The 27,699-nt window shown below is 42.3% G+C and overlaps 1 long non-coding RNA gene across 2 annotated transcripts; it reads right to left on the reverse strand.

Annotated features, from left to right (window-relative positions):
- Positions 1 to 3,062: 3,062 nt before the first annotated feature.
- Positions 3,063 to 26,533, reverse strand: LOC147370270 (uncharacterized). 2 transcript variants are annotated; one of them, XR_015166091.1, is made up of 8 exons: positions 26,190 to 26,533; positions 25,557 to 25,665; positions 13,151 to 13,286; positions 7,874 to 8,035; positions 7,246 to 7,519; positions 5,955 to 6,061; positions 5,176 to 5,528; positions 3,063 to 3,252 (listed from the first exon to the last, which is right to left on the reverse strand). It is a non-coding gene; the product is annotated as an uncharacterized LOC147370270 (long non-coding RNA). The 2 variants fall into 2 exon arrangements; XR_015166090.1 differs by lacking the exons at positions 3,063 to 3,252; positions 5,176 to 5,528; positions 5,955 to 6,061; positions 26,190 to 26,533 and adding exons at positions 23,850 to 23,953; positions 24,660 to 24,936 and having other exon boundaries at positions 7,460 to 7,519; positions 25,557 to 25,677.
- Between the last annotated feature and the right edge of the window lie 1,166 nt (positions 26,534 to 27,699).

Here is a 27,699-nt window from a genome sequence, read left to right on the forward strand (position 1 = left end):
TGACCTGTCAAATTTTCCACAGGTCCCATAGGTTAGAGTTTACCAAACAGCTTCAGGGTTTTTCAATACACATTTTTTTTTAATATTAACCTACATTTAATTCTACTCTCTCATGTTTGCTGAATCTATAAAGTTGAACATGTTACCATATTTCTCTGAAAGTCTCTTTCTGCATATGTAAAATGGAGACAAGACCAGTATTCACAGATTGTGGGTAGACTGAACAAGAAAAGATGAAGCTTAGTGGGATGTCTCACATATAATAGATCTTTTATCAATGTGGTTTTCTCTAATCTCACTGGAACTATGCACTGACCTGATGAGGTTGATGGTGCAGGTGAAAAATATAATTCATGTCCCACATGGAGGCAACTGAGCTCAGAGAAATAAAATGAACTGACCAGAATCTCACAAGTGGTTAACTATCACTTTAAACCCCTAGTTCTCAACCAAGGGTAATTTTGCCTCCAGGGGACATTTAGAGATGTTCAGAGATTGGGAATTGTCGCATTAGAGGGATTATGCTATTGACATCTAGTGGGCAGAGGCCAGGGATGCTATTAAACATCCTGCCATACACAAATACAACTGCTTACAGAAAAGAACTGTCCAGACTAAAATGTTCGTAGTGCCAAGGTTAAGAAACCCTGGCTTAGATCCATGTATTTTGACACCAAATCAAGAGTTCTTTTCAGTCGGCCTTACATTTCCCAAAGTACATCAAAGCACCTTGTAAAACTCACGCACTATTTTTGTTGTTTGAAAGGCAGTAGAATAGAATAGAAAACTTTAAGGTTTGACATATCTGGGTCTATTCTCAGCTCTGCTATTATTAACATTTAATCTGTGTGACCTCAGGCAAAATTAACTCATCTGAACCCTGGCTTCTCTATTCATGAATTGTAACAGGACACTTCAAAAGTTAGAAATAATATAGCAATGCACCATTCACAGCAGCTACAAATACATTTATTATTACAGTTGATGTATTATTTATGGATGCGGGTGCAGATAAATGAGGTACTTTCCATTTTTTCAACAGATACTAATGAATACCCACTATGTCCTAAGCACACAGGGGAAAGAGGGAAATAATACAAAAGAATGCATTTTTAACTCCATGGAAATCCATTATCCCCTAAAGGGGGGATTCCAAATAATCTAAATTATTGGATAAGATTTAATTTTCCAGGTAATTTAAATTTAGATTATCTTCCATAACCCAGTAGAATAGAAGAACTAAATAAGAAATAGAAAAATTTCTTTGCACACTTTGGGGGTGGTGGTTTAGTCTCTAAGTTGTATCTGACTCTTTTGTGACCCATGGACTGTAGCCTGCCAGGTTTCTCTGTCCATGGGATTTTTCAGGTAAGAACACTGGAGTGGGTAGACATTCCCTTCTTTAAGGGATCTTCCCAACCCAGGGATCAAACCCCCACCTCCTGCATTGCAGGCAGATTCTTTACCACTGAGCCATCAGGGAAGGCCTTTAAGGATACTATGAATATGTGTGACAACATAAGAGAAAAAAATTGAGATCAATCTAGAAGTTCCCCAAATGTAAGGTGAGCACAAAAGCAAAACTGCTTGTTTTAGAGAAATGAAAGAAGGAAAACAGGCCAATATCAGGTAGGGGAAGAGAGTGTCCTCCTGTAAGAGGGCCAAGTCCTCCAGGGGCCTGGGGATGTCTGACCTCCTCCTTTGTGCCTATCTTTTCTTTCTCTTTACCTCTGAGACTCACCCTCAGTGCCTGCCCCAAATTCTGTCTACCAGCCTGTTAATTGCTGATGTGTCAGTTCTCTGCCTGGGAAGCGCCTGACTTTGGTAAAAGCAGAATTTATGATTAGGGCTGGTAGATAAAATACAGGATGCCCAGTCACATTTGAATTTCAAATAAATAACAAATTAGTTCTTGTAAAAGTATAAAATCCCAAATGTTACATACAAATATTAGGACATACTTATAACAAAATGAATTATCATCTACCTGAAATTTAAATGTAACAGGATAGCCCATATCCTTTATCTGGTAACCCTACTTTGAACAATGGCAAACCTAGATTCTGATCCAAAACCAAGTTGAAGGGGAAGAGGGTACCCATATAATCATCCATCTACACTGTGCCCCGTCTAGACTGAGAGACAGAAAAGACCTCACCTCTAGTATTCATGAATGGATAAATATTAATACAATACAAATATAACTTTAAACGGAAGTATCTTCAAAACTGAAGTTCTGGGGGAAGAGTGCATTGGAAGGTTAAAAGTACCCAACCACCCTGGACCTCACCAAGGAAGGAGGCCTTCTCGTTATATCAATTTTATATCAATATTATTGGACCTCACAAAGCTCTCACAGACAAGCATCATTATGTGTATTTCACAAATGGGAAACTAAAAGTCAAGGAGTAAAGCAACATTGAATCTTAGTCAGAAGTGAACTAGATGGACACCCTGTGAGTGAAAGTCGCTCAGCCGTGTCTGACTCTTGGCAACCCCATGAACTATACAGTCCGTGGAATTCTCCAGGCCAGAATATTGGAGTGGGTAGCCTTTCCCTTCTCCAGGGGATCTTTCCAACCCAGGGATCGAACCCAGGTCTCCCACATTGAAGGTGGATTCTTTACCCACTGAGCTACTAGGGAAGCCACTAGATGTATACCCAGAAGGCTAAATTTTTAATTTCAGCTCTACACAGATATTACTACCAGAAATACCTTAATGTTTTTTAGTCTCTGATTATCACCTTGTGGCAAATAACACACAGACCACGGGGTAGAGGGAATATTTCATATTTGATGAATGCAAAATAAAAACTAGTACTGAAAGAGGTACCCCAAAACTGATAACTACTGGTATTAATTTCTATGGAGTAAGTTTCCCATGAACAGTGATGCTGTGACTAAAATCAGGGACCTGGTATGTAGCAGTCATGGGGACACGGAGTTATTTAATAAAGCAGATTTAAAATCATGCCTAGTACTCAGATAATGTCTTCAAATTAAGCACTGGCCTCCCCTATAACCCTATTTTTAAATGTAAATTATAATGTGATACTTTAGTAATATCTTAAATCACACACATGTTTAATGAATTCAATTTATCAAATCAATTTTCTTATTAACAGCAGACTCTGGCCAGTGACATAGCCTGACTGTAAAGCTCTTCATGGAGAATAGACCCATTCTTTGCTCATCTCTGAGAAATTGGAAGAGAGGGTATCAACAGGCAAAGATAAGGTGGTGGGCAAATCTGGAACACAAGCAGGGAAAGTGAAGGTCAGTGAGTGCTTATAGGAACTCTTTTGATGCAAATCTCTTTGATGACAGTATCTTCCATAATTCCCATCTCTTTAACTCTTTAAGAAATACAACAGCCATAGCATTTTCCAGTGAGGCAAAATCATTGTTATTTGCCACCAGGGATCTTAATCTTGCAAAAGGATAAAGTTAGTAATATAACTTTACTAATAATTATATCATTAACTTTAAACTTAGTGATATAAATATTCTAAATATTTAAAGTTAGTGAGATAAATATAAATATAACTTTAAAGTTAGTGATATAAATAAAGTTAGTAATATAAATATAAGTATTAGTGATATAGAGTTAGTGATATAAATATAATATCACTCAAAAAAAAAATTTGAGTGAAAGTCAGCCTCCCTCATTTATACTGGAATTAATAGCCAAGAGTCCTGGGACATAAGAAGTGGAGGGCTGAATGTGCTGAATGTAAGTGCCATTAGTTTTTGCCACACATCACACCTGTTCCCAACTCCAACCAACTTTGGAGACCTTCTCAGGAGTTGACTTTCAAGTTTTTGTGTGTACAATCAAATTTACTACTTGCTATTTCTTTAATGTTCAATGTAATTATACTTACAAGTATACCAGGTAAATTTTCTCTAAATATTTAAACAGACTTAATCTATTCGTAAACCAAAATTTAAACTATAAATCATCTTACACATTGAAAGGTTGATTGCAAACCTTAATCAAATTCTCTAACTCAAGAAAAGCAAAAACCTAATGCGTAACATTCCTTTAGTGCTTCAAACACCTTAGAAACATATTCACAAATATGTGATATTCACAAAGTATCATAATGCTTATAAAATATATTGTTATATTCATACTCAGCCTAGCAGAAAATTAGTGATCATACAGGTTTAGCTAATTTCTCCATTACTCACATACTTTAATATATTTTACTGCATCTTTCCAGGTTACAGAGATGTATTGAACATAAAGCAAAGAGATTATGGTTGATCAGCTGAGATCGTTGAGTTATCAGTGAATTCACTAGTAGTCACACCAAAGGCCACAGTTTGAACTTCTAGAGTGAGTGAAAGCCTAGCAGGTATTTCTTATCAAGGTTGTTTCATTTTGTCAGAATGTCCACAGTCACGTCTTTTCCTGCAACTTGCTGTCTCTGCTCTCGCCCTTCATTATTTCTGTGTCATGGAGGCATTGAGCTGACTTATGTCCTCCCCAAATTCCTCTTATGAAGTCTTAACCCACAGTATCTCAGAATGAAACTATAATTGGATATGGCATCTTTAAAGAGATAATTTAAATAAGCTGAGGTCATATGGGTAGACTCTAATCCAATATGACCGATGTCCTTATAAGGAAAGTAAATTGGGACTGTAGCCCACCAGGCTTCTCCATCCATGGGATTTTCCAGGCAAGAGTACTACAGTGGGTGGCCTCTAGGATCCCCTGGGAAGATCTCCAGGGGATCTTCCCGATCCAGGGATCGAACCCAGGTCTCCCACATTACAGACAGACGCTATAACCTCTGAGCCCATGAGACTCCCTCAAATTGGGACATAGATGTATGCAGAAGGAAGACAATATAAAAACAGAGCAAGATAGCTTTAAGTCAAATAAAGTTGCCTAGGACAGATTCCTCCCTCATGACTCTGAGAAGGGACCAAGCCTGCTGACACCTTGATCTCAAATTTCTAGCCTCCAGAACTATGAGAAAGTAAGTTTCTGTTTAAGCCACTCCGTCTGTGGTATTTTGTTCCACAGTCCTAGCAAACTAATATAAGACAGTTAACTCCAGTTTACAATTTAACTCAACCTTCACGTTTTGTATCTCAGGAAAATTGATGGACTCATGCAGACATTTCATTCTCTAGGAGATAAGAGGCTGAATTAACCCACCAGGTAGTCTTCTTGAATTTGATCCATTATATGGAAACCATAGGGCTTCCCTGGTGGCTCAGATGGTAAAGCGTCTGCTGCAATTTGGGAGACCCAGGTTCGATCCCTCAGTCAGGAAGATCTTCTGGAGAAGGAAATGGCAACCCACTCCAGTACTCTTGCCTGGAAAATTCCATGGATGGAGGAGACTGGTGGGCTACAGTCCATGGGGTCGCAAAGAGTCGGACACGACTGAGCGACTTCACTTTCACTTTCTTTTCATGGAAACCGACTGGCATGCTTTCTACTCTCATTTTTGCCTGTGGTCTCTTGTGCTCACAGATCTTTGCTCCTCTGGGTGTAATTTCTATTTCCTAGGTAAAGAAACAAAAAGACAAAATGTAATACTTACATTTACTTGGAAAAGCAGAATGTCATCTATGGCAATAGTTCCTTACCAATTTTAGCTCATTTAAAAATTTCATTCACCCTTTCTTTTGTATTATAATTATCATCTTATACATTTTAATGAACTTATTTCATCTTTGAATGTCATAGCTTTCTTATAGACTCAATTCATTCCAATTAGCTATAGTTAATATTCTTGTTTGATGCTTAAACTGTTATAACTTGACAAGTAGGAGTTTCTTAAAACTATCTCCTTTGTCCTTGCAGTATGACCCTTGCATTTTTAAAAAGTTTCCTTATCTTCTGGCACTCACTGTAGCTCAAACTCCATCCTAATTTTTCTCCATCCCATGGAGTCAGTTGACCTCCCCAGAGTCTTGGTTCTCTCTTACCTAGTATTGGAAGATGAGATGTGGCCACTTGGTATTCATAGCTATCTTTTCTACACGCGTGATGGGGGACAGGAAGACACCAATGCTGGACCACCCTGGGGATAAAACTGAAAACATCTATTTGTCATCAAGGTCATGAGGCGCACAAGCTCTAATTTAGCTGTAAGATTAGCATGTGTTAAGTCACTTCAGTCGTGCTTGACCCTTTGTGATTGTCAGGCCCCTCTGTCCATGGGCTACTTCAGGCAAGCATCCTGGAGTGAGTTGCCACACCCTCCTCCAGGGAATCTTCTCAACCCAGGAATCAAACTCAAGTCTCCTGCATCTCCTGCCTTGCTGGTGGATTCTTTACTATGTGGTGCTAGTGGAAATGGAAGCCCACTCCAGTACTCTTGCCTGGAGAATCTCATGGATGGAGGAGACTGGTGGGCTGCAGTCCATGGGGTCGCTAAGAGTTGGAGATGACTGAGCAACTTCACTTTCCCTTTTCACTTTCCCTTTTCACTTTCATGCTTTGGAAAAGGAAATGGCAACCCACTCTGGTGTTCTTGCCTGGAGAATCCCAGGGACAGGGGAGCCTGGTGGGCTGCCGTCTATGGGGTCGCACAGAGTCGGACTCCAATGAAGTGATTTAACAGCAGTAGCAGCAGCAGCTGGTGGAAAAGAACCCATCTGCCAATGCTGGAGATAGTGAAAGATGTGGGTTGGATCCCTGCATCTAGAAGATCCCCTTGAGTAAGGCGTGGCAACCCACTCCTGTATGCTTGCCTGGAGAAACCCATGGACATGGGTTTCAGTCCATGAGGTAGCAACGAGTCGGATACACTGAAGCAAAGCATTCTTTCATTCTTCTTTACCACTTGCACCACCTGGGAAGTTATTTTAAAAAGATCAATACTTTATTTTAATTTATTTCCATTTCAGTGTGCTTAATTTAAATTTTAACCTATCACCCCAATTGTAATCATGTCTCCATTTTTACTTTCTTTTTATGTCTCATCAACCACCATTTTGCAATCACTTTACTGACCCCAAAGAATCGAAAGCACCTCCTAAATTGCCTCTATATCTCCTCCCTCACTCTTGGGACAGATGCAAAGTAATCCAGCCCCTTTCACAGACGTGATCACATTTAGGTCCCAGAAGGTGATATTTCCCAGGCTTCAGGCCTCATTTTCTAAGGATGTAATTTACAGGCTGAGTGACCTTTACCTACTCTCTTCCCCTCTCTGGACCTCACTAACTCATTTATTTGGGATAAGGCAATGGCACCCCACTTCAGTACTCTTACCTGGAAAAATCCCATGGACGGAGGAGCCTGGTAGGCTGCGGTCCATGAGGTCGCTAAGAGTCGGACACGACTGAGCGACTTCACTTTCACTTTTCACTTTCATGCATTGGAGGAGGAAATGGCAACCCACTCCAGTGTTCTTTCCTGGAGAATCCCAGGGACGGCGGGGCCTGCTGGGCTGCCATCTATGGGGTCACACAGAGTCGGACACGACTGAAGCGCCTTAGCAGCAGTAGCAGCAACTCATTTATTTATACTGTTTTTGTCTTTTTTACTGAAAAAAGAAAAGAAGAAAAAGAAAAAGCCAGGTCTCAAATTCTATGATTCAGGAAGGCATGCGGTCCAGGATCAAATCTGCTTCATTACCTAAAGTATCTTTACAGAATGAATATGGAGGGAAGGAAGAACAAAACACCTAAGAGCTCTCCCGGTTCCTATAAAACCAGACACCAGAAGCCACTCAGCCATTCTTTGCCGATGCGAACCCAAAGATGAAAAGGGTTAACCTCTGTGTGTGAAAGTACTTTCTAAACTTAAACCCTGGGTACATTTTCTGCATTTTTATTACGAATTAGCAATCACAATAATGACTGAGTTAACACAGGCATTAAGCTGTTAAAGCCCTCACCTCGGTGTGAGCAGCAAAGATCTTCCAAAGTCCACGGACCCTGGACTTCCAATTCAGGGCTCCATCCACCAGGTCATGCGGCATTTCAAATATGAAAATGAACTCCGTGGGTGAAAAGCAATCATTCACCCATGGGCCAAGCTCTCATCTTTCTCTGCACACCTGTCGGGAAGAGAGCCAAGCGGAAAGGCCCCACTTACCTGAGATAAAGGCCAGTCCACTAAGGACCGTGACGGGGGTGCCCTGCCCTTGAGCCCCGTAGCACACCAGCTGCATCAAGACTGTAAGGCACACAAGCCTTCCTGGCCTATTTTATTCATGCCAGGTCCCGGGGATAGTGCTCCAAACTCTGAATGAAAGGCACATTTTTGTTTCCATCCCAGTGTAACCTAAGAAAGCAGGCTCTTGATACAGCGGTTGAATTAGAGTGTGCAAGTCGCTGTGTTTCCATTTCTCTCCTGTGTGTTACCATTTGTGCCTTATTTACAGGGGAAGAGAATGCAGCTCAGAGAAGTGGTGGGGATGATCAGAAAAATTTACAAAAGGAAAAAAAAAGGAAGCAATCTGCCCTCCTTCAGAACAATGTGCTGGTGAGGATGGTGAGGGATAAAGGGTCACAAACTTGCTCTCCCAATTCCCATCATGTGACACCATTCAATATGCTTACCTTGTGAGACAACTTTGGTTAAACCATGTCCAAAGTGAGGTGCATGCATTGTAAACAACATGTAAATTTTGTAAATTTATTTTTAATATACAGGCTCCAAAGTGTACTCTTTTATTATTGAGGTATAGTTGATTTACAGGTTGTGCTAGTGTCCTGCAAAGCAGGAGGCCTGGGTTTGCTCCCAGAGTTGGGAAGATCCCCTGGAGGAGAGCATGGCAACCCACCCCAGTATTCTTGACTGGAGAATCCCATGGACAGAGAAGCCTGGAGGGTTATTGTCCACAGGGTCTCAAAGAGTCAGACACGACTGAAGTACCTTAGCATGCATGCATGCATGACTATATCAGTTGACACATTGATCTTCATTTCATTTCCATGTTAGAATGGCAAATAAAGAATTCCATTTTGGACCTAAGTTTCTAATATCTGAGAGAGATTTGAATGGAGCTGTCAAGTATACAGTTAGACTAGCAATCACAAGAAAAGGTGAGTTGAAGCCATAAACCAACAAGGTGTCAGGACAGAGAGGGGAGTTGATGGGGTCCTTTAGTAACAAGGTTTTAAATAGAAGGGCGTCCCAGGTGGCTCCGTGGTAAAGATCTGCCTGTCATGGCAGGAGACACAGGCAACATGGGTTCAGTCTCCTGTGTTGGGAAGATCCCCTGGAGGAGGAAATGGTAACTCACTCCAGTATTCTTGCCTGGAGAACCCCATGGACAGAGGAGCCTGGTGGGCTACTGTCCATGGCATCACAAAGAGTCAGACAGGACTTGGCATCTGAGCACGTATGCATGCTAATATTTAGAGCTTAAGCAGGAGAGGGGAAACAATTCAATAAAACAGAGAAGGCAAGTGTAAAGAGTGTGCAGAGAAGCAAGCTTGTTCCCAGGAGAGAGTGGTGTTTCATAAAATGGTAGACAAGGGTGTCAAGAAAGACTGACGGACCATATTACATTTTGCTGGAGGGTTTAGTAAGATGAGAGAAGGACATGCCTACTGGATTTGATTCCCAGGATGTTTGGTGACCTCATGGTGATCTCAGCAAGAGGGTGGCCATTTCAGAAGACTCCAGTGCGAAGTGAAGCACAAAAAACCCATGCCCCAGGAAGGGCATTTTATTGTTACTGTTAACAGAAGCATATTTTATTTTGGTATAAAGAAATATATGCATGTTCTGACTGAAAATTAAGGGAATTAAAGAAATGCATGAAATGACCAACAAAAATGTGTTTTAAATTTAATCATCAATAATCCTCACTTAAAACAAAGCCCTGGAAGAATGTTGTGTGTCCACTTCCTCTGTTTTCTGTTGGTAGATTCTGTTCCTTTAATTTACTCCATGTAATTATGATTAGATTTTATGCACTGTTCTTTTTTCACTTCAGTTTTTAACAAACAAACTTTAAATGCTTTGTAAGCATAGTATACCACAAAGTGTGCACATCATATATTCATCCCATTTAGATCGTTTCTAATTTGAAAGCTATTACAAATAGAGCTGAAATGAATGTATTTCTGTATAAGCCTTCTCCACAATTATTCTGGATTAAATAAAAAACAGAAATATTCATAGGGAAAATTCTAGGTTAAATGGAAATATAGCTGATTTGGGGCTTCCCTGGTGGCTCAGCTGGTAAAGAATCTGCCTGCCATGCGGGAGACCTGGGTTCGATCCCTAGGTTGGGAAGAGCCCCTGGAGAAGGGAAAGGCTACTCACTCCAGTATTCTGGCCTGGAGAATTCCATGGACTGTATAGTCTATGGGGTTGCAAAGAGTTAGACACGACTGAGCAACTTTTGTGTTTGCATTGTATTTGTATAGCTGACTTACAACATTGTGTTAATTTCAGGTGTATAGCCCAGTGACTCAGCTCTATAGTGACCCAGGGATTGAACCCATGTCGTCTGCCTTGGCAGGCAAGTTCTTTACCAGCTGAGCCACCAGGGAAGCCTGGTGGGCTACAGTCCATAGGGTCATAAAGAGTCAGACACAACGGAGCAACTGCACACACACAGTCTGTGCTAAACAGTAGGTCCTTGTTGGTTATCTGTAACTTTTTAATGAAAATTTCAAACACACAACAAATTTGAAAGAATGTTACAGTAAGCACCCATACACACAAACCTAGATTCTACTATTAGTATTGTATTATACAGTGTGTTTGCTAAGGACTTATTTTTAAAATGAATATTAGTATGCTGTGGAATGACAAAAAGGACCACAAATTGATCCATAAACAAGATAATAAACTCTTGGTAGTTTTAATTTAGCAATTTCCATGAACATAATTTCCTTTCTCACCATTCAGAATATTACTTTTCTACCTTTACCTCCAAGGATTTAAAACTTGTCTAATACTGAGCAATAGAACATTGCTGCCAGTACAACAAGACAGACATGGGTCAGAGGAGAGAGAAGAACCAGACAGGAAAGGAAGGAAAGGAAAGAGAAGGGAAGACCATTTGCTACCATTGATTTCAAGAAAGCCTTTAAAATTGTGTAACTTTTTCTTCCCCCAAATTTTTGTGTTGTCCAAAGCAGAAGCATCTGCATAGTAGACACTGTTTCTGCTTCTGGGACAACCAGCCTCCTTTTCCTACCACCCTCAGTCTGTTATTTGAGAAATTCCTATTAGGTGGAGTCCTGGGGAGATACACCCAATCCCTCACTAGGCAAGGAGAAACAAAATAGTTCTTCTTGTTCTGTCTTGGGTCAGTAGGACGCTAACGCATGGACTGGGCTCCACAAGTTGGTAATCAATTTCAGCAATCAATTTGGGTCTTGAGAGAATGATGCACTTATGTGGGAATAGAGGTCATAGTCATCACTGTTGCAGCCTGAGCAGGCCAGCCCACACACGTCTGTAGTACCTTGTGCTGCAGTCTTTGGTGGTTAGCTGTCCCTGAATATCACTTGTTTCTACGTCTGGTCTTCCTCCTCTTGTCATTTCTATGAACCCTAAAAACCCTTGAATAATCACCCTTTCCACCTAAGTTGCCACAGTCCAGTTCAGTCACTCAGTCACGTCCAACTCTTTGTGACCCCACAGACCACAGCACACCAGGCCTCCCTGTCCATCACCAACTCCTGGAGTTTACTCAAACTTATGTCCATTGAGTCAGGGATGCCATCCAACCATCTCATCCTCTGTCGTCCCCTTCTCCTCCTGCCTTCAATCTTTCCCAGCATCAGGGTCTTTTCAAATGAGTCAACTCTTCCCATTAGGTGGCCAAAGTATTAGAGTTTCAGCTTCAACATCAGTCCTTCCAATGAACACTCAGGACTGATTTCCTTTAGGATGGACTGGTTGGATCTCCTTGCAGTCTAAGGGACTCTCAAGAGTCTTCTCCAACACCACAGTTCAAAAGCATCAATTCTTTGGCATTCAGCCTTCTTTATAGTCCAACTCTCACATCCATACATGACTACTGGAAAAACCATAGTTTTGACGAGATGGACCATTGTTGGCAAAGTAACGTCTCTGCTTTTTAATATGCTGTCTAGGTTGGTCATAACTTTCCTTCCAAGGAGTAAGTGTCTTTTAATTTCATGGCTGCAATCACCATCTTCAGTGATTTTGGAGCCCCCAAAAATAAAGTCTTTCACTGTTTCCACTGTTTCCCCATCTATTTGCCATGAAGTGATGGGACTGGATGCCATGAACTTAGTTTTCTGAATTCAGTCTTTAGTGTTTGTAAGAGGTCTCTACCTGAGCCCAGTGGGCAAGACCAGGCTGCATTAGGATTTTGGACTTTAGAGTGATGGAAAGTTTCTAGTGGGTAAAAACTCTTTCATCACAGGACTATTATCCAGGGAGGCTGGAGACCTCCCTGAAAAAGAGTGGCAGTCAGAACAAAAGGATACCCAGGAGTGAATGCCCGCAGATGGTAAGGAGTCAAAAGAAGGCTGCTCAGAGTGGCTGACACCCTGGGAATGAGGACCTTCTCATTTTCCCATCATGCAAAGGCTCAGGACTCCAGGGAAACGAACACAAGAGACACAGAGGCTGTGATTTCCAGGGACAAATGAAGATGCCAGTAGAGGCATTCCATGAGGCTCCTGTAAAGACTCCAGAGCTGTGTTTTTCCACTTCATGGAGCCAAAAAGAATGAAAAATTGATAATTATCGGTTCTTCTGACAGCTCCTGACTCCTCAACACTCATCTCCAACATGTTAGGTGGGAAAATTCCACCCAGCCCACAGCCCCCACTCCCACCTTCAAGAACAGTTTCCTAACTCAAACAGGGGCTCTGTTTCAACCTAGAGGGGTAGGATGGGGAGGGAAATGGGAGGGAGGTTCAAAAGCGAGGAGATACATGTATATTTATGGCTGATTCATGTTGAGGTTTGACAGAACACAACAACATTCTGTAAAGCAATTATTTTTCAATAAAAAAAAAAATTAAAAAAAAAGAAGAATACTTTCCTAAACTTCACAGATAAGATTTTAACATGAAACTCTAGTTAAAAACCCAGCTTCCCCAACTCTGCCCCCAGAAGGCATGAATCAGAGAGTAGAGGTGAAAGCTGAGACTGATTTTTACCATGTTCTGCTTTATGACTCTTGTTATCATGAAAGTTTGTGAAACACCATTTTAACGTCTCTTACCTGGTAAAGATATGAAGTAGATTCCTAGCAGGATTTCTCTGGTCATCTGTGGTATCATCACAGATAAAGGTGGTTTCAAGGGTGAGACTAGTGGTTCTTGATACATCCCAGCATCTCCTGGAGTCTCCTGGGGGACCTGTGACAAAACAGATCACTGGTCCCACTCCCAGAGTATCTTACTCAGAAGATCTTGGTTGGGGTCTTAGAATTTGTATTCGTGACAATCTTAGGTGAAGCTGAAGCTGCTGATCTTGGACCACATTTTGAGAATGACTGAACCAGAAGTCCACAGGTATTCATTCACCTAATTATCACTCACCTATATTACCAAAGGAAATCCCTCACCCAATCAATAAACTGGTAGAAAAGGACAGGAGATTCTCGGTCAGGAATTGCATACCCTGAGGCACTAGAGACCGAGATTCTCCCTCCATTATAACATATCAGACAATAAGATCTAGAATCCCCAGTGTGGTCATCATGTAGACTCAGAGATGCAACACAAATCCTAACCCTCTTTAAACTGAATAAAGTAGGAGGTTGTTGGGACATGGACGCCTATAGAGTGGTTGATGTTTCTACAGTACAGCCTTGGGAAACCCAAGGCAGAGTCAAAACAAGGAAACTGAGACAAGGACACCTGGGCCTTGGGACACATCCCTAGTGTCGGGAAGAGGACAGCTGACAGTAGGGGAGGTCATTCCGGGGGGAGGGGACAACTGGGGAGAGTTGACAAAGCCGGGCTGGAGCACCCAGCTTGCTCTGCCATGCTCTGGTGGGATGCCACTAGGCATAGAGTTGGTCTACAGAACCCAGTGCATATGGTCTACCGTTGGGTGGACGGGAGTTAGTTCAGTTGTGTCCAATTCGTTGTGGCCCCATGGACTGTAGCCTGCCAGTCTCCTTTGTCCATGGAATTTTCCAGTCAAGGATACTAGTCTGGCTTGCCATTCCTTATTCCAAGGGATCTTCCCAACCCAGGGATCCAACCTGCATTTCTTGTGTCTCCTGCATTGTCAGGCAAATTCTTTATCACTAGCACCATCTGGGACACCCTATTATTGGAATGCTTTGTAAATGCCTGATGATGCACTGTTCTAAGAGCCTTTCATGAAACAACTCCCTTAACACACCCCAGCCCCAATTAGCAGGTACTAATAACATTGACCTTTACTGATTAAGGAAGTAGGGCACAGAAAAGCCAAGGATGCTGGTGGAAGACACAAGGCAAGCATTCAGTAGAGCCACATATCAAGTCCAGGTCATGTGACTTCAGAGGCTCTTGGCTTACCTCAGTGTGCCACTGCTGCTGCTGCTAAGTCCCTTCATCATGTCTGACTCTGCGCAACCCCATAGATGGCAGCCCACCAGGCTCCCTGTCCCTGGGATTCTCCAGGCAAGAACACTGGAGTGGGTTGCCATTTCCTTCTCCAATACATGAAAGTGAAAAGTGAAAGTGAAGTCACTAAGTCATGTCTGACTCTTAGCAACCCCATGGACTGCAGCCCACCAGGCTCCTCCGTCCATGGGATTTTCCAGGCAAGAGTACTGGAGTGGGTTGCCATTGCCTTCTCCGAAGAGACTATGTAGTTCATGATTTATTGTTGTTTAGTCACTAAGTCATGTTCAACTCTGCGACCTCATAGACTGTGGCCCACCAGGCCTCTTTGTCCATTGGATTTTCCAGGCAAGAATACTGAAGTGGGTAGCCATTTCCTTCTCCAGGGGATCTTCCCAACCCAGGAATGGAACCCGTGTCTCCTGCATTGGCAGATGAATTCTTTACCACTGAACCACCATGGAAGCCTTATTTCATGATTATCTGCCACCTTTAAATCCCCGTTTTAGCCACCTTCTGTGGGGTCTAGAGGAGGGGCATGTAAAAAAAGATACTTTTCCTGGAGAAAGATGATCATCTAGTAGGACAGACAGACCCCTTACAGTTAACAAAACAGATGACAGGTAGAGGCATCTATGTCCAGCTAAAGGCTGTGAGGCTGCAGAAGGGGGAATTGAGGGAGTAGATGGTCAGTTCTGGAGACCTGGTTGATAGAATCAACCTTCAATCTAGGCCCTAAATGGATTACAAGCGAAAAAGAAAAGTCCTTCCAAAGTGGACACTTAAAAGAATATCTTAGCGGAAGAAGTACCTGATGCTGAGGTTCTCACCTCATTTTTCAGATTCTCCTTTGCTCTGCACCCTTCTCTGGTTTCTGCTACCACCATCCTGCTGGCCTCAGAGGGTAGTAATCTTCTTCAGATACCCTGGCCCAGACAGAAAAGACCTTTCTATTAACTCCCCACCATACAGCTGAGGCCAGGCTGGAATTAAAAATAATGAAAATCAGGGAATTCCCTGGTGGTCCAGTGGCTAAGACTCTGTGCTCCCGATACAGGGGGGCTGGGTTCGATCCCCGGTCAGGGAACTGGTTCCCATGTGCCACAACTAAGACTCTATGCAGCCAAATAAATAAAAATAAATATTTGAAAAAAAAATAATGAAAATCAATATGCCTTTTGCTGAATGCTCAGGAACAGAAACAAGGAAATAAACAGTCCTATCATATCAAAACTTTGTCTAAGAGGTCTGCTCCTTCTACATGGGATCCCTGGGGTAAGAGCATCAGAGCTGACGCCTTCCCTTCCTAGACCTTGGTCTCCCTCGACTTAGGGGATACTATTTTCATCCCCGCCTGCTATCAGGACTCCTCCAAGTCTAGACAGGAGATGGACAATGGTCTTCCCTGGATCTGTGTGCCTGTCCTTTCAGGTCTGGTGTCGTGTGTTCTCACCCACCTCCCCTCTGAGTAATTAGAAGTGATTGACTTTCTCCTCTGGACTTTAATTTCTTTACAGCCTTTTAAAGAACACCATGGCTACCTTGTCTGAAATCAAGTCTGGATGGAGCCATGAATTAACTGCAGAAATTTGATCCAGGCGTTTGACCTTTCTGTGTTTCTGTTTTTCTGCTGGCAAAATGAAGGGTTGGAATGAGTGGTTAGCTCAGTCTCCTTTCTGATCTCTCTATTATTCTAAGGCCATCTAACAGGCATGACTCAAATTGCTCGTAGCCTGTTTTTCTTCTACAGCGATACACTGGGGGAAATTGCCTGAACCTGAAAAGTCACGTCTAAGATCCCATTGCTTTTAAAGAACAAGCCTGGCTGAGTAGAATCTGGGCTTCTCGATTCTCTATCTCCATAGAGATGGTATTTAAAGTACATGAGGGGGGCTTCCCTAATGGTGCAGTGGTGAAGACTGTGCTCTCAATGCATGTCCGAAACCAGATCCTGAAATGCTGTAATTAGAGATTCCATGTGCTAAGACCCAGTGCAGCCACAAAAAAAAAAAGTGCATTAGGTTTAAAGAAATCCAGAGCCCTTCCTATCTCTGGCAAGCTCAACTGCATGTAAAAACAGCATGGCTGATACAAACACAAATGCCCAATCATCAGCTTCCTCCTCAGGCCCCAGTATCCAGTCTCTGATATTATAAGCAGGATTCAAGCTAGAGTCATGACAACAAGCACTTTTGCAGGAACAAACAAATTGGTATGGCTGGGACATGCCAATGGGCCATCAGGATATACATACAAACAACTCTGAGCTAAACACTGGTAGTCACAGTTTCCTTTTCATATGTGAAGATGTACACAGTTTTACTATGATGATGATAATGACAAGATTCATGTTCAAAGAGTAAAAGAACTCAAGTGAAAATAATAAAATGTTTGAGGTGACCCCACTGCTATCAGCGATATCTAAGATTGTGTGGAAATTCACACTAGTGCCTGAAGGCTTTTTACCAGTAAGGATCTAGAATATCAGATGCTTCTCTTTTGGCAGGAGACCTGGGAGAACTAGACCCGGAAGACATAGATATAATAGAAACTAGATGGAGACACCTCTCAGTAAAAGTCTAGGAGGCAGCAAAACCAGGAACCCTGATCCAGTGAAGAAACAAAGTTAAGAGATCAGAGTGCAGAAAGCAAAATCAGACTTCGGTACAGAAGCAAGGAATTCAAAGGCAGGAAAACAGAAGAGAGGACCAGTGAATGAAATGAATTAGCAGAAGATCATTTGGACAAATACCAGAAAAAAAATCTTTATTATCTGAGGTTGGATATTAAGATGATCTTCTAATGTCATGGTAATATGGGACACAGGGTTCACAAAAGGTTCTATAAGTCAATCTAACCCATCAAAAAAAGACAAAGGATGTGTGTTTTCTGGGTTTCATGATGGCTTGGGCTTCCAACTGAATTTGGTTTGATAATATATTAGCACATATCCTGCTACATATCCTTGAGTAACAATTAGCAAGAAACTTAGCAGCTTAAAACAGCATATTTGTATTGTTTCGCTCCAGTATTCTTGCCTGGAAAATTCCATGGACAGAGGAGCCAGTTGGGGTCACAAAGAGTGGGACACGATTGAGCACACACACCATTATTCTGTGGACCAGGAGTCCAGGCCTTACTTTGCTGGGTTCTCCACTTCAGAGTCTCATTTGAAAGCTTCAGCCAAGGTGTTGGCCTGGGCTGCAGTCTCACTTGGAGTTTCGCCTGGGGAAAAAAATCCTCTTCCAGGGCCACGTGACTGTTGGCAGCATCACAACTGAGGCTGTGAGACAGACCTCAGTTAGAAGCTCTTCTCAGTTCCTCATCATGTGGCTTCCTCCACAGGGCAGCTCATGACATGCCCGGCTTCTTCAGAGCCAGTTAGGAGAGCCTTCTAGAAAGACCATGTTACAGTCTCATGTAATGTTACCAAGGGCATGCACATATGTTCCATCACCTTTGCCATATTCTAGTGATCTGAAGCAAGTTAGAAGACACACAGGCACTCAAGCAGAGGGAATCATGCAAAGGCACTATCAGAAGGTGGGGATCATGGAAGTCCCTTCGAGTCTGTCACCCGTAAATAGAGGTGTTATTTGTTGCTGGATCTCAGTATTCTTCCATTCTCTTTGACAGATTCAGAGAAGACACCACATGCTTGGCAATGAACAACATCACACAGTTAAGTACAGGCTGCTGGACCAGACAATGGAGCTCTCTAATCATTCCTTAGTTGACGACACAAGGTTGTTTCCTTTCTCTTGGGTAATAGCTGAGTTTCCATTCCCAGAAATCTAAGCTTTCCTTTTCCCAAGTAGACAGAAACCACGAACCAGATGAAATGAGGTAAAAATTTAACAAGGAAAAGTATTAGGGTTGACATCTGGGTCCCTTAAACCTACCTCACAAGTCGGGGCACGATGTGGTCATAAAGACTTGTGAATAAGGCTTAAGGGATTTGATTGACTCAGTCTGAGTCAGCAGTGTGATGAAGCTGCCAAGAACAGCAAAGGCTTTGTTAGACGCAGTGTAATTAGTCCAGATGGGCGATTACTCCAGAGGAGACGACCCTTTCTCACTCTGGGCTGCTCTGACCACACACTAAGACTGGTGCTGATGCCAAATCTCACATTCTGCAGGGGACATGGGTACATCGTGCTTAGTCGCTCAGTCGTATCCAACTCTTGGCAACCCCACTGACTGTACCCTGCCAGGCTCCTCTGTCCATGAGATTATCCCAGCAAGAATACTGGAGCGGGTTCCCATTCCCTTCTCCAGGGGATCTTCCCAACCCAGGGATCAAACCTACATCTCCTGCATTGGCAGGCAGATTCTTTACCACTGAGCCACCTGGGAATCCCACGAGTCCATCTCTGCACTGAAAGAGTAGAACCTCTCAGGAGGCTGAGGCGGTGAAAGCATGAAAGATAATAAACCAAAAGGAACGAATTCCTGAATAGTGGACAGCACTGTTTTCAAACCCTAGAGGGCTGTCTTATGGACAGGTATGAGATGGTTTTATGTGAGTCCAAAGAAGAGCACTGATACCCTTAGTGGAAATCGTGGAGGATCAGAGTTCTGCTCAGAATGAGAAACATTTTCAAAAGCCACAGCTGCCATAGAAGAGGTTACATGTTTGTCACTGGAGAGCTTCATCAAGTCATTCAGTTATTCAACAAACATTTATTCTGCCGACAGCCAAGCACCAAATTATGTACATAACCAACAAAGCAAGTGCATTCCCTGTCTTCAAGAAAGGTATCTTGAATAAAACAAATTAATAAACAGTTTCAGTGACAAGAAGTATTCAACAACCTCCAAGCCTTAGATAGTCAGTTCTTACTGATGGCCCGTGTAGGAGACCATAGCTTGGTGCCATGTGCATGTTCATTCTGGAACCAGAATGAAGGAACTTAGGACAAGAGAAGAACAAGAGAGATGTCATTGAAAGCTTCCCCTTAGATGAGGCTTGTCTACTCACATCCCATTGGTTAAAGCACGTCACATGGCCAATGCCAATGTCCATGGACTGTACCAAAAAGTACAGTCTTGCCACATAATGACACAGCAACAGTCAAGTATGTATAACCCTATACAGGAAGGTGGGAGCAATCAGTTCAGTTCAGTTCAGTCGCTCAGTCGTGTCCCAGTTTTTCTGACCCCATGGACTACAGCGCGCCAGGCTTCCCTGTCCATTACCAACTCCCTGAGTTTACTCAAACTCATGCCCATTGAGTCCATTATACCATCGAGCTATCTCTTCCTCTGTCATCCCCTTCTCCTCCTGCCTTCAATCTTTCCCAGCATCAGGTCTTTTCAAATGAGTCAGTTCTTCCCATCAGGTGGCCAAAGTATTGGAGTTTCAGCTCCAACATCAGTCCTTTCAATGAACATTCAGGACTGATCTCCTTTAGGATGGACAGGTTGGATCTCCTTGCAGTCCAGGGTATTCTCTAGAGTCTTCTCCAGCACCACAGTTCAAAAGCATCAATTCTTCAGCACTCAGCTTTCTTTATAGTCCAACTCTCACATCCATACGTGACTACTGGAAAAACCATAGCTTTGACCAGATGGACCTTTGTTGACAAAGTAATGTCTCTGCTGTTTAACATGCTGTCTAAGTTGGTCATAACTTTTCTTCCAAGGTGAGAACAATATCAGGGACAAAAACACACTTTGTTCTTGAACTCAGTCTGTAGAAGTTGAGAGAACAAGATTTTGTGGACTATGTAACTCTTTGAAGGGGCTTCAAGGATGAAGAAGACTGTTTTCTTGACAGTCTTAGGCCAATCACTGTTCCTTTCCAAAATCATTCTATATTTACACATATACTTATATAGAATAATACAGTGTGGATGTTTATAATTTAGTTAACTCTGGTCTAAAGGAGATGGTTTTCTTGCCTGGGGAGAGAAATGAAAAAATAAACAAACTTTCCACTCAAGAAAAAAATCTCCAGAAATTTAAATAAGGTAAATGAAATTTAACAGTTGAGAAATTACAACTATGAAGAACTAGGTTAATCCAGGAATGAAACAGAGTGAATCAGGAAAAAAAAATATCAGAAGCTGAATTTAATTAAGGGACCAAGAAGGAAGATATTAGTAGCTGTTCTCTGTGAGGAATAATAAATGAAAGATTGTCATTTTTGGTTGTAAAGGCCTAAATTATGGTCTTCTGCATGCTTCCCTCCTCAAAAAAGAATGAATTTAATTTATCTGTAAAAATTTCACAAATGGAAGGAGCCAAGGCAGGCTGACTACAGTTTGTTGATTTGTTTGTTTATAAGAAATTCTACTGCCTTGGCTACTAGAGGCAAATCAATTCCCAAATGGGGAGAAAAGAAATGTCCTTTTTTCATAAGTGTGGTTGGTGAACCAAGAGAAGTTGTTTGAGGCAGAGACGGGCCCTGAGCCTAAAACACGTCATTGCTCACACTGCATAACTTCAAATACATTTAATTCCTGTGTTTGGGGAGTTCCTTTTTTTTGTTTGTGTGTCTGCATGTGTGTGTTCAACCTCCTGATGCAAAGTCATTCTATAAAAACTTTTGGAATCTTGGAATCAACATGCCAAATGCACCATAAAATGGCAGTGAGTTAACCGCTACTTCAGTAATTTCCAGTCAAAAACCACTTTGTTCTCTTCAGAGGAAAAACACAATTTTAATATTTTAAAAACAGTGTGGTGATTATAATAAAATGACAACCAGCATTTTCCTCTAAAGCTATGACTAGGGCCTTGGGTATGTCGCTCAGTCACATCTGACCCTTTCAACCCCACGGACTGTAGCCTGTCTGGTTCCTCTGTCCAAGGGATTCTCCAGGTAAGAATACTGAAGTGTATCCCCTGGGGAACCAGGGGATATCCCCAACCCAGGAACTAAACCCACATCTCCTGCATTGCAAGCAGGTTCTTAACCACTAAGCCACCAGGGCCCTAGTTGGGCCCAATCAGGGGTGACTAAGGTGAGTTCCAATCTTTCTGGATCTGTAAAGTAACGGTTTGCAAGGCAGTGTTGGTAAATGGGAGTTTGAAGCCTCTTTGGAGTTCTGTGTCCACAATGTGCTAGCCATGGGAACCTGACCGGTAACAAAAGCGAACGCTTACGGAGCACTTACTATGCGCCACATACGGTTCTAAGTGTTTACATGCATTAACTCATATAGTCCTAGCAACAACAAGATGTAAAGTAGGCATTATTATCATTCACATTTGTAGGCAGGAAAACAGAAGCATAGTAACTTGCCCCAAACATACAAAGATTGTCTATAAATCAATAAACACAAGACAATAGAAAAATGGGCAAAAGACATGAATAGGTGTTTTATAAAAGAGGGATACATTAGGGGTATGGGATTAACAGATACAACCTACTACATACAAAGTAGACAAGCAACAGGCTTATGTTGCACAAGACAGGGGGTTACAGCAATCATCATCTCGTAGCCTATAATTGAGTGTAACTGCAAAAATACTGATTCACTATGCAGAAACCCTACTCCTAAGTTTACAACAAACATAAATGTTTACATTTCTGCACCAAAAGGACACACACAAGAATGTTCACAGACGCATGATTTGGGAAAGTCCTAAACTGGAAACAACCTGAACGTCATCAACGGTAGGACTAAGAATCTTCCAACACTCACACAATATTCAGCAGTAATAGAGAATTCCATCTCCAAGCAATGGCATGGATGAATTGTATAAGCAATGTAGAGAACAAGATCTGGGACTCAGAATAGTGATGCGTGCTGGTATTTAAATCATATTCCGGTTTGCAAATTTAGTCTCTAACTTTAAAATTCAGGAGAAGGGGTGACTTTGGGGAAGGAAGAGGGGGAGGATGTTTGATGAGGAAGAGGCCTGAAAGTCTCCTGGAGGTAAAGACCTACTCCTCCATCTAAACCCACTTCTTCATTCCTGGCTCAAGAACCAAGTGAGAGTGAATTGCTTGACAAGTTGCCCTTCTTCAGACTTCCATGGGTCATCAGACAAGAATGTATTTGGTCATTTTCTATATAAAGTAAATATTGAAGTATTACTAAAACTGATTTTTTAAAAATCAGAGACTAGGCTCCGGTTTGCACCCTTTCCTAAGAAATCAGAAATCCAAATATACAATAATGTTATGTTTAATAAAGTTAAACATAAACAACTTTAAATGCTATAGACTTAGAAATACTCTAGTACAACAAACTGGTGATTTCAATTTCGTTTTTCATTTCAGTTATTATCTACCCAGTCTTAATCCAGGGATTGCCTTCAGGTAGTGGTATTATTGTTTTCTTTTTTTCTCTGTCTAGTTTTCTGTGATTTTTTTCCAAATTAGCTGTAATGAACAAGTATTACTTTATAAGAAAACAAATGCCAAAGCAAAGTTCAAAATTTAGCTTAACCCTTAACACTGGGATATGGAGGTTTAAAAACAGTATTTAGCCCTCGCTTGTGTGTCATTGGTGGCCTGTATGCTTTTTTCTCCTCTGATCTGTTCAGTAAATTCATTAGAGAATTTTGCCATTTGAAACGTCTACTGAAACCAAACATTATGGTACATGGATGTGGCCCAAATCCCACCTCTTTGTGAACGATTCTGTTCCCTGATTAGCTGATCTTTTTCTCTGAATCCATCAAACACTCTGAGGGTAGGGCTTCCCTGGTGGCTCAGTTGGTAAAGAATTTGCCTGTAAGGCAGGACACGTGGGTTTGATCCCTGGGTGGGAAGATCCCCTGGAGAAAGGAATGGCAACCCACTCCAGTATTCTTGCCTGGAAAATCCTACGGACGAGGAGTTTGGCCGGCTACAGTCTATGGGATGGCAAAAAGTCAGACACGATGAACATACTTTCGCATGCATAAGGACTTCCCAGGTTGTGGTGGTAAAGAAACCACCTGCCGATGCAGGAGACTCAAGAGTCTAGGGTTCAATCCCTGGGTCAGTAAGATTCTGTGGAGGAGGAAATGGCAGTTCACTCCAGTATTCTTGCCTGGGAAATCCCATGGACAGAGGAGCCTGGGGTCACAAGAAGTCTGACATGACTGATCATGTCCAACTGATCATGCATGAAGCAGCTGTCGTATGCATAGAACTTAGTGGTATCCATCTCTTGACTGATTAAATGATTTACTAATTAAGTACCTCAAAATTTGATTCCACAATTTTGGCTTTCTTTACTCTCTATTATAACATATAACTGCAAAGGTCATGTGAAAATTACAAGAAAAAATTTATAATACATCATGTAGGGGTGCCATTTCAAAGCTTCTAAGAAATAACATTGCATTTCACTGACTTTACGTTTTTTACATCTTAATATTTATGAAACTGAGATTATACCACAATGGATAGCATCTCACCATTGTGGTCGGCCAAGAAGTTGTCATGAGGCTGATGTCGCTGCCTGCTCGCGCATGGACTTGCCTGTTGCCGCATTTAGTGTGTACTATGTACCAGGCACTTTCTGCGTAATAAGAAGAGAAGGGGGCCATTTTCATGATTTTACAGAAGAAGAAGCTGAGGCTAAGTAACTCAGATGAGATCACAGAGCGTATTCTGCAGATCTAGGATCTGAACCCTGGCAACCTGGATCTGGAATCTGCCCTCTTGAGGTTTGTCATATGTCCTGAATGTTTATTTTGGAAGAATTCACCTCATGTTCTCTTTCCAAGAATGAGTAGGGCCTCAAAGGTATAAACTATGAACCCAACAGACTTACAATAACCCCAGGCATTGACCTTGGCCATGGTTAACAACTAGAGCACAGGACGGTACGTAATGAGTGCTAATTACGGGCAGTTCTGGGGTTCAGCTCAATGACACTATGAGCCGTGCTGTGTAGGACCAGCCAAGACGCACGGGTGATGGTGGAGAGTTCTGACCAAATGTGGTCCACTGGAGAAGGGAATGGCAAACCACTTCAGTATTCTTGCCTTGTGAGAACCCCATGAACAGTAAGTGAATTAAGGTAAAGGGGAAAAGAGTTCATCAGTTGGGAGACTTTAAATCAGCTTCTGTAAGTGGCACCCCTATTCCATGCCCATGCCGTAGAGACCAAGATGGACGTCGGCTAAATAAGTCCTTTATTACTGAGGGAAAAGAGATTGCAGAAATTTACCATATGAGAGCTAAGAGGGCTGCATAACTGAACCCCAGAACTGGGCACTTACCCATGGGGGAAGAGACAGCCCTGGGCCAGAACAGACCTCTCTCCCATAGAGGTGGATCCCAAAGAGGCAGCAGAGGAGTCGAGCAGGTCGGACATTTCCTACAGGCATCTTGCTCCCAAGAGGAAGAAAGGCAGAACTAACGGATAATCTGAAGATACACTTCCAAGTTCTTTCACAAGTAAGTCCATTCACTGGGATTCCCAGGTGGCTCAGTGGTAAAGAATCTGCCTGCCAATGCAGGAGATGTGGGTTCAGTTCCTGGGTTGGGAAGATTCCCCTGGAGGAGGAAATGGCAACCTGCTCCAGTATTCTTGCCTGGAAAATCCCATGGACAGAGAAGCCTGGTGGGCTACAGTCCATGGGATTGCAAAGAGTCAGACATGACTGATTAACTGAGCACACACATACACACTGACACACAAGTCCATCCACTTCCCTATTCAGGCAGAGTGTCTCTACCAATCAGAACAGCTTCCAGGTAGAGTGAATCCAGAAGGGCAGGCTGAGCCCAGATAAGGAGCAAGAGCTGTGAAGGGCATTCAACCCTCCAAAGGATATGTGGACACCTTCCTGATTTTCAGCTCTAAGACGACAGGAAGTGCTATCCTGTCCACTCCTGTATCTCCAGGGCCCACCCCTGTGCCTGGCACAGATGAAGAACTAAAAACTACATGATGCTGGAATAATGAATGAATGACCACAGACACCAGAGCCGAGATCTGAAACCCTGCATGAAATCAAGGGCCGCAGTGTGAGATAAAGTTTGCCAGCAATACATCTTCATCATAAATGTATGCAGGGTGAAAAAAACAATGACATTGAGAACTGAGCTTTTAAGCCTAGAGTTAGTTTACTAAATGCAATTATAACAGTATCATGAATATGGGATTTAAATACCTTATGGTTAATTCCTAGAATGTAAGTATCTTTTCAAGGCCTGAAGAGAACCCCTGATCTCTTCTTCATTTGGAAGAGATAGACCATAAACTCCACTGGACTCTTCTTTCTTTGATGAAGTGAATACATGAAATTAAGCAAGAAAACAGAGATTATATCATGAGACAGGAGGACAAAAACATAGAAAGACTTGATGTTCAGTTCAGTTCAGTTCAGTCGCTCAGTTGTGTCCGACTCTTTGCGACCCCATGAATCCCAGCATCCAGGCCTCCCTGTCCATCACCAACTCCCAGAGTTTACCCAAACTCATGTCCATCGAGTTGGTGATGCCATCCAGCCATCTCATCCTCTGTCATCCCCTTCTCCTCCTGCCCCCAATCCCTCCCAGCATCAGGGTCTTTTCCAATGAGTCAACTCTTCGCATGAGGTGGCCAAAGTATTGGAGTTTCAGCCTCAGCATCAGTCCTTCCAATGAACACCCAGGACTGTTCACCTGGTCCTAAATCCAGCACTGCTGGTTGTATGCCCTTTAGGAATCTCCTTAACTGCTCTATGTCTGTGCAAAACGAGGATAAGAGATATTCAGATCTCCTAGCACAAATCTTATCAATAAACACCATGATTTTTGCTTACCTCTTCATACCTCCACCTTATTTCTCATGCTGTCTAATACATTTTCCCAACTTTGTACCAGTTAGCCATTTTTAACATGGAATTCAAGCATGGTTTCATCTAATCAAAGTCACTCAGTCGTATCTGACTCTTTGTGACCCCATGGTCTTTGTGACCCCATGGACTTTGGAGTCCATGGAATTCTCCAGGCCAGAATACTTGAGTGCGTAGACTTTCCTTTCTTCAGGGGATCTTCCCAGCCTGGGGATCAAACTCAGGTCTCCCACATTCCAGGCAGATCCTTTACCAGGTTTCATCGAGTCTCTGTCCTAAACCGTCTTTGGTCCACTTGTTTTGACATCTTCTGTGTCCTGGAGGTCAGACTTTGTTTCCATGGTGAGGTCTCTCATGGTAACAGGATAGATACAAAACAGAATTGAGGTATCATATTTGCAAGGTAGCCATTTTAAAATTTTATAATAAATATTGTTACCAATATATTGAGATATGTCAACTTGATCATTTTAAATATCAAATGCTTTTTTTTTCTTTTAGAGCTAAGTTGTCTGAGCTTCAAAGTGTTCTATAAAATACACATTACTACCATAAAGGAGAAAAAAAAAAAATATATATATATAGCGAGCTCTTTTGGAGTGTCATTACAAACTCTTTTAAAAGAAAAGTATTATAAAAGTCAGAAAGAGAACTCACAAGCACCTTTCAAGACTTTTCTCATAGTTTTGATTCTATTTTAAATCTGGAATCAAAACAAGGCTCAGAAGTGAGAAGGCAGCCCTGCCGGTTTGCAGGGACAATAAGGCCACACTCTGGAGGACTTCAGCAGGGACTCCGAGAGGAGAGAGCTGCTAGAAATAGCAAGGGCTGCTTGAAGCTGCAAGTTCAGGGTAGAATGTAAGGGCGTGAGAATCACATTCCAAATGTTCTGTCGACCTTCCTAGTACACCGGGAACCTGAGCGCATGAGAATCGTCAGGCTGAATTGTAATTTTTCTCTTCTGCACATCTGTGAGCCCCTTTGGGGTTAGGGCTTACACTTTATTCTTCTCTGTACATCTCCACCCAGGTACTTACCACCGGGCTGCTATCTAGGACGTACCCAGTAAATGTTTCCACTGAACTGACAGGGCTAGAGAGAGGTAAAGATCCTTTTTTTTTCTCCTGAAGAGTTTGAACCTCTCAGGATCCTTGAATAAGGCCTAAAAGAGAGAATCAGCAAGACCCGCTTATCAAAGCATCATCAGCTTTGGTCCCTGCAAACCCGAAATCAAAGAGAGTGCCACAATTTCCCGTGGCCCTGAAGTCTTTCTGGCACTCAGCAGGGTCTAACAATTTGAACAAGAGGACCACTTCAGGGCTGCAATATTGCAATTTCTGCAGCACTGATGTGTGTAATTTGGGGCAAAGCTTGACCCAGGACCAGAAATAAAAGCAGCATGTTTTCTATAGTTGTTTATCCAACATAACAAATGGACCTTGAAGTATGAGTCTGGAATTGCGGTTTTCATGCATAC

Source organism: Bos grunniens, chromosome 6 (assembly GCF_055505025.1).
Source record: "Bos grunniens cultivar Pamir isolate PY7600 chromosome 6, Bosgru_T2T1.0, whole genome shotgun sequence".
Taxonomy (NCBI): domain Eukaryota; kingdom Metazoa; phylum Chordata; class Mammalia; order Artiodactyla; family Bovidae; genus Bos; species Bos grunniens.